Genomic DNA, 9,696 nt, shown 5'->3' on the forward strand with positions numbered 1-9,696 from the left:
CTCCAAGTTGGGGTTGGTTTGAGATGGGGGTGGCAGAGCACGGTAAGGTAAGACCTGGCAGACCTAGGCTAGAGACCTAGGACCGAGGCAGCTTCTGTCCGCCCATCCCCGTAGCTCGCAGGCTAGGGGCCGGAGTTCTGCTTGGGGGCGAAATAGGGATGCAGGGCGCCCCCTCGCGCTCTCCTGAGCTCCTCGGGGCTGGCGGGTGAAGCGCCAGCAGTCGCAGGTCCTCTCCATCCCCCCTCCTCCTTTTCTCTCCCGCTCCCCTCCTTCCCTCCTCTGGCTCCCAACTCCTCCCCCACGCCTTTCCCCCCTCCCCCTGCTCCCTCACTTTCCTCCTCCCGGCTCGCTCAGGCGCGCGGGGTCTGGAGCTAGTTGGAGCGCGGGGGTTGGTGCTGGAGCCCAGCTCCGCCGAGCCCGGCCGGTCGGCCGCGCATCCAGCAGCTGTGGGAGCAGCCGGAGCGCCTCGGGCCCGACAGGAGTCGGAGACTGAGACGGAGCGCTGAGCTCTAACCAGGATCCTTGCTGTTCAGCCACCCCATTCCCAGACCGGCCGCCAGCCCTCGGGTTCGTCTCTGTGGTCCGCACCGCCGGGAGCCCAGGGCCGCGGGGAGCCCGGCACCTGCGCGTGCTGCGGGGAGGTGAGTCCGCGAGCTCCCGGAGCTTTTTCCCCTCGCCGGCTGGGGCTGCGAGTTGCAAACTTCAGCAACTCGGATGGGTAGAGGGGTGGGAGTCCGGGGGCGCTGGTAAGTTGGAGGCAGGTTGGGGAGGCTTCAGGGGGCTAGAGAGCAGGTCCCTGGGCTTCGATGCTGGCTGGGGCCACCTCGGCTGGGGCGCCACCAGTGCTGCTGCCTTCCAGACACCAGCCCGCTCTGGCTTCTGGCTCCACTGGGCTGCGATCAGCGCGTCTGGGCTGCAGTCGTGGCGGGGACCCAGAGCTCCGGCCTAGAGGAGGGGGACCGACCAGGGAAAGGCTGGGGGAGAGAGGGGGCAAGAGGCGCGGAGACTGGGCCGAGATGGAGGCTCAGCAGAGGGCGGGAGGGGAAACCTGGCAGAGGGAGAGTGCGGGCGGCGAGGCGCGTGGGAACGCGTGGCCGGCCCAGAGTGTGAAATCTCCCGCGCAGGGACGTTCTCATGCCGCCGCCACCAACCCGGCCCTCGCCTGATTCTTCCCAGACCCCTCCACCCCCCTAGGATACTCCAGCCTTAACTGGGCCCCTCGGAACCCAGATTGTCCTCTAAGGCCCTGGATGGAGCAGCCCAGGGCCCCGCGCTCCGGCCTCGGCCAGTGAAGCGGGTGCGGCGGCGGGAACCTGGGACTAGAGGGGCGATTTCCTGATTTATTTTTCTCATGGTAATTTGTCTTTGTGATTGGGGCTGCCCATTCACTTTCCGCTCACGTCGTGCGGGAGATCCAGCGCGGAGGGAGGGAGCGGGAGGGGGGGCGCTTGGGCACAACGAGGGATGCGAACGGGAAAGGGGATGCGGGGACCCGAGCCGGGTGGGAGCGGAGACAAGTAGCAGCAGGACCCGCGGGGAAAAAAAAGCGAAGGTGGAGAGGTTCGGCCGAAAGATGTGGGCTTCGTGGTCGGCCTCAAACTTTAAAGAACCAGACGACCACCTGAAGCGCCGATCTCACCCCTTCTGGTTGCTTCACCGGGGCCTGGTTCTGAGTCGTCTCGCCTCGCTGCGCCAGACGAGTAGGCGCCGAGTTTGGATCTGGAGCGGTGGTTCTCAGGACCTTGCTCCCAGGCCTGCGATCCTCTTGTAGCTTTCGATCATTGGAGAAGAAAAGAGCCCGCAGAACGCATCTGGTCAGCCTACCTTAGTTGGTCAGCCTAATAGGACTGGGGTATTGGAAGTTTGCCTGTGTCTAGAACCTACACGATCCTGCCTTCACTGGCCCCAACTCCGATCTCTATTCTCCACCCTTTTGTAAAGTCAGTCTCCTTCCACCCTTCTCAGCCCTCCCATTGCCCACCCGCATCGTGTACCGACTTGGACCTCATTCTGCGGTGCTCTGTTCAACCTCCCTCCCCACCCACCCCATCTTTTAGCCCACCCCTTTCCAGCCTTCCTTACCCTCCTTGCCTTTTCTCTTGGCATTTACAAGTGGCTTCTTGTCTTTCCCGAGCCCACGACCTTGAGGAAGGGGGCAGAGGAGAACTGGAGCTTTAGAATGGGACCTCACCAGTTCGAGGGTGTGTGGGAGGGTGAGAGGTTTGCGAAGAAACCACCCTGTCTCCAGTCTAGCTTCTTCCCAGTGCAGGGGGAAGAAGGGTTAAAACGAGAGTACAATGTATGTGTGTGTGTGTGTGTGTGTGTGTGTGTGTGTTTTCTGAGCAAGAACCTTCTGACTTTCTGGGCTTCAGAGAGGACTATCCAGGAGGAAAGGCCACCTGGACTGTAGCAAATCAAGAAAGGTATGTGTACCAGGTGCGCGTGCGCACGCGCATATGGGTGTGTGTGTGTGTGTGTGTGTCCTTCCGTCAGTCCCTTCTGCCTACTACCAGCTATCACCACCAGTTTAGGAAGGAATGGCAGATCTCCTATCTCTACATCTCCATCAACATGAACCCCAAGCATTTCTAAACCACCTATGATGGGCAACACTCAGTACTAGGTGCCGATGAAAAAGAAATGTTCCGGGCAGGATTCCTGCCCAGTGAGGCTTGGTGCCCAGCCGTGTGGGTTTAGGCTTAGGACAAGATTGGCTTGGTGACTTTGATGGAACAGGACTAGGGTCCTTCTTCACCAGCTGTCTGTTCACAAGGAGGACCCTGCAGGGCAAGGGCCGGAGAGGGAGAGTTCCCTAATTACAAGGGTCAGACTAGAAAGGCAGGGAGACTGAGAGGCAGCCTTAACATTGGCATTGGATGAATCCTGACTCGGAAGCCCTTCCTTCCATTGCTTCTTTGGTTTACTTGGATAGGCTTAAAGTTTTGTTTTGTTTTGTTTTAGATTTATTTATTTTACTTTATTTGTATGAATGCTTTGCCTTCATGCATGTATGTGTACCATGTGTGTGCCTGTTGGATCCCCTGGAACTAGGATCATAGATGGTTGAGAGCCACCCTGAGGGTGAATCCAGGTTCTCTACAAGAGCAATAAGCGCCCTTAACCACTGAGCTCTCTCTCCAGCATACCCTCCCCTGACCCTTTGAGACAAGACCTCATTCAGTAGCCTGGGCTGACCTCAGACTTGACACTCCTCCTGCCTTAGCCTCCTGGGTGTTGGGATTGCAGGTGTGCATCGCCATGACTGGCCTCATCAGTCAATTCTTCTCCAGGTTTAAGATGTTGGTGTTGGGGAGATCACAAACTTAGACTCTACAGAAAGAAAGGCAGGCAACCATGTGCTGATAGGGGAGACAATTAGAATGTATGGGTCTAAGGACAACTGGGTGTTTAAGGCCAAACTATCTGGATGAAATGGCCCAGACAAATCAAACTTAGGACTTTTAATTATCTGATTCACTATATCTATGAGCTAAAAAAAAATTAAGATTTTAAGACATGAGTATATCTGCTCTGGAGGGGCAGGATTGAATTTACAAAAGGGTGGAGGAAAGAGATAGGAGTTGGGGCAGTGAAGGCAGGATTGTGTAGGTTCTAGACACAGGCAAACTTCCAATTACGTTTCTCTGTACCTCTGAATATTCCCCAGTCCTGTACTACATCCATCATGAACCTCAGCTTCCTCTTGTCCCGGGGCCTATTACCAGCCTTCTGAGAGATGATAATTCTCAGGCCAGGGGTTCTGAGCTCCATGCACCCACTGACATAAAGTTCCAGTTATGGAGCTGAAGGTAGAACTCAAGCCCCACCCCCAGCCTCTCCAATGGGATCTAGTGGATGTAAACTAGTTTTATACTTATATAGGGGAAAAAAAAATCTAGGACTTTCTTCTTTCCCCTCTAATATGGAAAAACCTTCAAAAGTTGGATGAGGAAAGACTGGAAGCTCATATTAGTTCTTCAGGAGTCCCGAGGAATATCTAGAAAGCCTTGAGCCCTAAGTGTGGTTCCAAAAGAGGGAAGGGGGTCCCCAGAAGAAGTGGGGAGGGGTGCTAGTCATTTGTAGGAAAGTCAACCTAAGGGAGATGGAGAGATGGCTGTTCTTCCAGAAGACCCAGGTTTAATTCCCAGCACCCACATGGCAGCACAAAATTAACTATAACTCTAGTTCCAGGGGATCGGACCCCCACACAGAGATATGCATGTAGGGGAAACACCAGTGCACACTACATACATACATACATACATTTTTTAAAAAAAAGTCAACCTAACAAGGTTGAAGGTTGCTGTGTGGAGTGTGTGAACTTGGAAAGAAGATGGTGTTGGGTCTAGTTGTTCTGAACATTGACCATAATGCTTCTATCCTTGGTGTTGGTTGCCCTTCTATGTTGTAGGGGCTCACACAGATACTATAGTCAGCCAAGTCATTGCTTCCACTGAGGTCTGAGGTGGTAGAAGATGCAAGATCAAAGTTCCTGATCAGACGTGCACACCTGATCTTGTCATACCACCTCAAAGGACCCCAGGGCTAAATTCTAAAACCTGCTGTTCATGCCCCATGTAGCCAGATGTGCCTCATGATCCTCAAATGTTGACTTGATCATTGTCTGAGCACAGGGTAGAGGAGGCCACCAGAGGCAATCCGTTCATGTGTTTCCTAATTGCTGACCAGCTACTCTGTGCCAGGCATTGTGCTAGGGACTGTAGACACAGCAGCAAAGACGACTTGTCTTTAGTTGCCCTTGTGGGCATGAACCAGCATTTCCAGCAGAACACGATTACCAACATTGCCTCCACGTCTCTGATAGGATTTACTGTGTCTGTGCTTTTCCCCTGTACATTTGTCTAGGTAACCTGACATCTAATGTCCATTTGTCTAAAGGATCTGGGAGTCCAGACTTTGGACTGAAAAGACGAGGATTCTACTTCCTTAGCTGATACCACAGTCCCCTTCAGTGACTTCAGACTCTTAAATTGTCACATGTGGCTGAACTCCCTTCTACCTGGGGTGTAGACAAAAGTATCCCCAGGCATTTAGAGATGACAGGTATTGGAAGGGAGTATTGCGTGGTCCTTTATACTTCAGTTTGGATGCTAGTCGTCCTTGGTAACCTCCTCTGTCGTATCCAGTCATCTGATTAGTGCCTCCATTTCTCTAGGATACAAGGGATGGATACATGCACAGTAGTTACTTCTGTAGAAGGAGTTTGCTTCAAATTCATAGCTTTGCATTTGAGTTCAGTCATCACTAGGATGGTCTTACTTTTCTGACAATGCTTATCTAACTTTGTTTTAAATGTATGACAAGATCCCAAAGTGAATGTCTTGGCTAACACGGTTTCATTGAATTGACGGAACAGGGCTCTTTTTGTAGCTTATGTGGGCAACACCTAGAGTTTTAGAGCCGTAAGGCTACTCTTTCCAAACCTCCCTCCTCTCGGCTTTGGTTTGATGACATCTGCTTAGCTGAGGATCTTTGTATGTGTCTTTTCCACATCTGACAGATTTCCTCCAAGGGCTCCATCTGAGGAAACCTTTCAACCAGCTTGAATGCTAGAAAGTGGCAGCTAGAGAAAGTCAGACTGGAAGCAGAGTTCTTAAAGGAAACGGGGAGAAGGGAGCTGTGTGTTCTGTGGCTCTGCCGTGCCTTTCCCTTCTGCTTTGGTGTTTCTTGCCTTCCTGGGCTCAGAGATATAAGCCAGACCTTGTAGAACTCACGCTTTAATCTCAACAGGAGCAAGGGGCTTATTGATAAGAAGTTATTAGAGTTAGTGACTTGAAAGTGTATGTGGGGGAAGGGGGAGATGATCATTTTCTGTTCGCTTTGCTGCTTGGCATCCTGGAGAATGGAGGAGGGACCCTGGGCCAGCAACAGCTTGGGAGTATTTGACCTTGAGCTTGAGTCCCAACAGTTGGCCTGTGTCCTGTTCTCCCAGTATGGTCTACCTGGTCTTCCCAGAGTGCATGGAAGGCTTCAGTGCTACGTGTGCGGAGTCTCGCCATGAAACTGCCTGCCTCACTGATCTGTCTTTAATAAGAACGACTTAATCAGACTCACATATAGAACTTGCTTGACTTTGAAGCCTTGCTGATATTATCACAATATCTTTGCATTTGAACCAGCAACCTCAGTGGCTGGCTGGCATCTTTTGTGATGGGCAAGGCTGGTTCTTGGAGGATGGCTACTAACCATCTGTTCTACCCATCCCCAGAGGATCAAATTAGAAAAGATAGGTTTCAAGTATCAGTTTCAAAGTTGAGTTAGCAATGAAGGAGCTCTCTGATGTGTCTGTAAAACTACCAGATTCCTTACCTACCAAAAGGAGGGTGACCTTCAAAGCCATCTTTGGCACTCAAGTCACCAATTTTGAATAGAGACTTCAGTGTTCAGTGGTCTTCATGCCCTCCCAGGGGTCGTGAATTGACTCTTGTTGTGAATTTTTTGAGGAGGTGGGGTGGGGAGGGGGAGAGAAGGTTTAGTTTTAGGCCAGTTCTAAACCTGAGCACCGCCTGCCCACCCCCCATTAGTAAGTCATGTGACTGCCAGTCTCTACATTCTCGGAAAACAAACACAGTCTCCTTTTAACTTCAGCCTAAGCCAAAAGTCCCATGGAAGTGAGTCTGCGTGGGTACTGGGCATGGTGTGTGTGTGTGTGTGTGTGTGTGTGTGTGTGTGTGTGTCTGTGTGTCTGTGTGTGTGGTGTGTGTTGAACACAGGTATAGTGCATTGCATAGCTATGCACTGTGTTTGACCACTAGATTATTTGTAGATTCTTCCTCCCCTAGATCTGACATGCCTAGGGGACAACTTCAAGGAAACTGTTTGTGGTGTGGCAAGTGAGGTCCATCTCCCCTTGGCAGCCCACCTGGTCTACCCAAGCCAGAGCCTCTTCCTGACTGTTGTAGTGACTATCCTGAGAGCCCTCACCCAGCTGCAAGGATAACAAAAGACCAGCAGTTGGCTCTTAATTATTCAGGGGTGGATGCATCCTGTATGCGAAGCACCCCACCACAGGCCCTTTCCTCTTCTTTTGGTGTCTTCAGTAACCCTATACCTGGAGTGAGAAGCTGGCAGATCTTATCATTTAATGCCAACTTTTGTTTCTAGCAGCCTGCCCCTTCTTCTCTTTCTCCAAGGCACCTCAAGGAAACAAGGAAGCCTCTAAGAGGCCTCATCCACCTAAAACAGACTACTTTCAGGGACCACACATTGCTCGGTGGACTGGCTGGAGTACCTTTCTGTCCACAAGCAGGCCAGACAAGGGACATACCATTGGGTCTTGCTTCTGCAGGACCAAGTTCCTTCCAGTGGATGTCCCAGAATCCTGGCACCTTCTCTTCTTTCCTCACTTTGTAAGGCTTGTAGTTTGTTTATGGAGTCGGTTGGTATCCTAGGTCTCATCAGGAACCTGTAACTACACTGCAACATCCTTGAGCAAAAACCTCCAACAGGCCAAGACCTGATGAACACCTCTGCTAATGTCCCCCAAGGCTGAGGGTAATTTTCTTGTACAAGGCAGGTGCCTTGGGTTGTAGCTTCAGAGAGGGTTGGTATGTTGAGTCCAGTGGAAAGAAGGCTGCATACCACTGCATACTGGGAGTAGTGGCTTGGTCCAGGCCAGTGTTGAGTTCACTGGTGCCTAGAATCACCTAGAAAGCTTTAATGTGTGTGTGTGTGTGTCTGTCTGTCTGTCTGTGTCTGTGTGTATGTGTCTGTGTGTGTGTGTCTGTGTGTATGTGTCTGTGTGTGTGTGTCTGAGTGTGTGTGTGTCTGTGTGTGTGTGTCTGTGTGTGTGTCTGTGTCTGTGTGTCTGTGTCTGTGTGTGTCTGTGTGTGTGTGTCTGTGTGTGTATGTCTGTGTCTGTGTGTGTCTGTGTGTGTATACGTGACAAGGACTAGGAAAATGGCTCTGAGTAAGAGTGCTTACAAGACTGACAACCTGAGTTCGGTTCCGAGAAACCATATTAAAATCCAGTGACTGTGAGGCGTATCTTTAATCCCTGTACTCTTACTGCCAAATGGGAGGTAGAGGAAGGAGAAGCACCTAGAAGTTCATAGGCCAGCTAGTTTGGAGTGTGCTTCGCAGTGGTAGACACTGATAAGCAGCTCCTGAAACTTGTCCTCTGACCTCTACATACACACTAGAGCATATGAATGGAATGCCTACACTCACATACACACATACTGTAAAGTAAAATATATAAAGGCATGGTAGCACATGCCTTTAACCCCAACATGAGGGAGACAGAAGCAGGTGGATCTCTGAGCTCAGTGGCAGCCTGTCGCCTATTGACGTAAGTGGTAACGGGCAGACCAAGGCTACACGTCTCAAAAGACAAAACAGAAACCTGAACACTATATGCATTTAACCATGTATCTGGATATGATAATTACATACAACAGTCCTATCCTAGACTTCAATTGAGTTAGAATTCCTGAAGGTAGACCCTGTGTGTGTGTGTGTGTGTGTCCCATATGCAGCCCTGGTTGGGAGCCACTGACCTAAATCTTTCCCAGATTCCCCCTGGCCTCATGCCAAAGGCATGCAGCATCTCTAAGCTCTCTTCCAAATGGTCTGCTCCCTTTCTACCAGTACCAACTCCAGCATTCAGATCACAGCCACTGCTGATGCTCCTGTATTATGACTTTAATGATCTTTTATTACAAACTTATTATGGGAGTTATTCCTAATATAAGTTGGGGGGCATTTTTCTTAAAAAGTATTTATAAAAATGATGCATCTCTTCACCACGTTGGCATATTTTCTCGCAGAGAGGTGTGTACTCAGTCATGCTTAGATGTCTGCACTATTTTGCATCAGCTCTTTTCACTTAACATATTGTGATAATTTTCTCATGTCTTAAGTGTTTTTATAAAATGGACTTTTTAATGGATGCCTGTATTCCATCATACGGATGCACCATAATTTATTTAGCAAACGCTCTGCGGTTGGACATTTAGACTGTACGCCATTTTTCACCATTATAAATAACACTGCAGTGAGCATCCTTGGACATAAATCTCTGTGCTATTGATGATTATTTCTTCAGAAAAAATTTCCTGAAGTGGAATATTTATGCTTCTTTTTAACATGGTCCATTAAGACCATTTCTGACTGATTCCCTATAGCAATAATAAGTTCTTGAATTCAGAGCTGAAAAAGCAAACTGTTTTCAGTGAACACCGAGGCTGTGGATGACTTCTCTGCCTTCCCTGACAGGCGATCAAAATCCCTTGACCAATAGGCTGTCATAGGCTCACCCCCAGATCAATATCCTGTAATGCTGCCTTGGCCTTTAAAGAACACTGGGTGTCTCCTACCTCTGACCTTTCACGTTCTCAGTTCTTTGCTCTTCTACCTTTAACCCTTGAACTCTTTGAACTCCGGGCCCTGAAGGGCTTATTCTGTAATAACCACTGTTACTTATTGAGCTGCTGCTAGGTACCAAGTAACATGCTAAACATTTTAAAGGCATTGTCCTTTTCCATGTTTGCATGCCTTATGTACAGATATTTATTTTTATCTCTACTTTCCACGCAAGGAACTTGAAAAACAATTTGCCCAAGGTTACACAAAGTAACTTTTGGCATTGATACCAATGGCCAATGTTCCACCAGCATCCTATCTATGTGCCTCTTTCTAGCTGAAGAGGAGAAGTTACTTTTTTTTTTTTTTTTT

The 9,696-nt window shown here is 49.8% G+C and overlaps 1 protein-coding gene and 1 long non-coding RNA gene across 3 annotated transcripts in view; one reads left to right on the top strand and one right to left on the bottom strand.

Annotated features, from left to right (window-relative positions):
• Positions 1-233: 233 nt before the first annotated feature.
• The window catches only part of Sema5b (semaphorin 5B), a 124,744-nt gene continuing 115,281 nt past the window's right edge, over positions 234-9,696 (top strand). The window contains exon 1 of one of the 2 annotated variants that reach the window (XM_031363778.1): positions 234-641. The gene's annotated coding sequence lies outside the window, so the exon portion shown is untranslated. The remainder of the gene's footprint in view (positions 642-9,696) is intronic. The other variant, XM_031363777.1, reaches the window with a different exon arrangement.
• The window catches only part of LOC116085861, an 8,072-nt gene continuing 3,187 nt past the window's right edge, over positions 4,812-9,696 (bottom strand). Inside the window, exon 3 of the long non-coding RNA XR_004116740.1 lies at positions 4,812-5,172. This is a non-coding gene — a long non-coding RNA (uncharacterized LOC116085861). The remainder of the gene's footprint in view (positions 5,173-9,696) is intronic.

Source organism: Mastomys coucha, unplaced genomic scaffold (genome assembly GCF_008632895.1).
Source record: "Mastomys coucha isolate ucsf_1 unplaced genomic scaffold, UCSF_Mcou_1 pScaffold12, whole genome shotgun sequence".
Lineage (NCBI taxonomy): Eukaryota > Metazoa > Chordata > Mammalia > Rodentia > Muridae > Mastomys > Mastomys coucha.